This window comes from Pediculus humanus, genomic scaffold (genome assembly GCF_000006295.1).
Source record: "Pediculus humanus corporis 1103172108303 genomic scaffold, whole genome shotgun sequence".
Lineage (NCBI taxonomy): Eukaryota > Metazoa > Arthropoda > Insecta > Psocodea > Pediculidae > Pediculus > Pediculus humanus.
In genome coordinates this window covers 89,977-91,879 of record NW_002987872.1, presented here as the reverse complement: position 1 = coordinate 91,879, position 1,903 = coordinate 89,977, and positions in this window count along the sequence as shown.

Below are 1,903 nucleotides of genomic sequence, written 5' to 3'. Positions count from 1 at the left end.
AACAAAAATTTTCCAAATAAAAATTTTCAAGTTTTTTTTTTTTTTCCCCCGCCCCCACCTCCGCACCCGACTTTATTGAAAATCGATAAATTATTATTATTATTTTCGATCGATAGTAAAGTAAAAAAGAAAAAAAATTTCAATGTAAAATAAACATCGTGTATATCTGTGTATATATATATATATATTTATATAAGGAAGATTTTTATTTTTTTTATATTAAATAAATTCTGGAAAAATTTTTTTCCTTTGTTTTTTTTGTTGAACGAGAATCGGAGGAAAAAAGAGGAGGAGTAGAAAGAGAAGTAGGAGAAGGGAGGAGGACGGGAAGAAGGAGAATAACAAGGAAAAAAAATCTTTTTTTTTTGTCTCAAGAAAAATAATTTGAAAAAATAAAAACATTTGTAAATTTTTTGAATCGGGGAAGGTTTGAGGGAAAATTATTATTTCTTCCCTCCTCCAGTTTCATCACGTTTTAGGGGGTTAAGGCAAAGAAAAACACGGAGTGGATCAAATTCTAAAAATAAAAAATGAAAATTTCAAACGTAATAATGACCGTTAATGTTAAATAATTAGTTTAAAATGTGAAAGTTAATAACTTTCTATTAATTTTACACTTTCTAATAATCTAAAACTCATTTTAAACTTCTACCGAGTGATTCCAGTTAATTAATTGCTCCCATTAAGATGATTATTTCTCTCTCTCTCTCTTGCTAAGAATTCCATTAATTTTAACGCCGTTGAATAAGTTAACATTTTTTTCCAAAAAAATATTTATTACACGTCTAGAAACCGGATATGGATAGGTAGATACACGCACACTCACACGCACGCACGCACATAATAAAATTTAGATCGACTTTAAATTAATTTCCTTTTCTCCAAAAAAAAAAAAAAAAAAATGGCGGAGAGAGGGGAAAACAATAGAGAAGACTATTGAGAATACGTAACAAAACAATTTTCTCCAAAACTTTATTTTTATTTTTTTCTCCAGTTTGAATTTATATATACGCGTGTGTGTAGTTTTCTCCTCTCATTTATTTTACATCAAAATATTTACGTCATCATCGGGGGGAGGGGGTATAGAAAGAAAAGAAAAAAAAATTTGACTAATTTTCTTTTCTTTGGGGAGACAGAAAAAAAAAATTATTATTATTACTTCACTTAGGTTTTCTTCAAACGAAAGACAAAACTTTTCTTCTCACTTTTTTTTTTGGAGGGGGAAGGGAAGAAAGAAAGAGAGAGAGAGAAAAGGAAAAAAGAATATTAGATGAAAGAAAAAGTGAAAAATTGCTGTTAGGTTTTCTCGAGAGAGATTCTAAAGGCAGTAAAGAAGGATACAAATAACTTGAAGGAATTTTTTTTTTAAATTCTTTAAAACATTTGTAAGAAGAAGAAGGAGAAAGAGAAGAAGGAGGAGGAGAAAATTCCAGAAACTTTTTTTTTTAAACGTTCTTAGAAAAAAAAAATTTCGTTAGGCCGGCTCTTGTTTAATTTGAGTAGAAAGGGTGATAAGGGTGAAAAGAAAAAAGTTTTTTCTTTTTGTTATTAATCGACGCCATTACGTAATTGAATTACTTAAAAAAAAAAAAAAAATTTTTTTTTTTCAAGAATTTTAATATTGACGTAAAAATATTTGACGCAGACAAACAAACAAACAAACAAACAAACAAATAGAAAAAAATCAAAAAAGAAATGAAAAAGAAAAAGAAAAGAAAATTTTAAAAAATCAGAAAACGACAGAAAAGAAAAAAAAAAAAGAAAAGTTTAAACTACGAGGTTTGAATTACATAAAAACTAAATTTACCACCTCCCCCTACCGCCCGCACCGCCCCCCCTCTTTCCGAAGAAAAAAAAAAAGAAAACTTTTAAAAAGATGAAAAAGAAAAAAATAAAGAGAAAA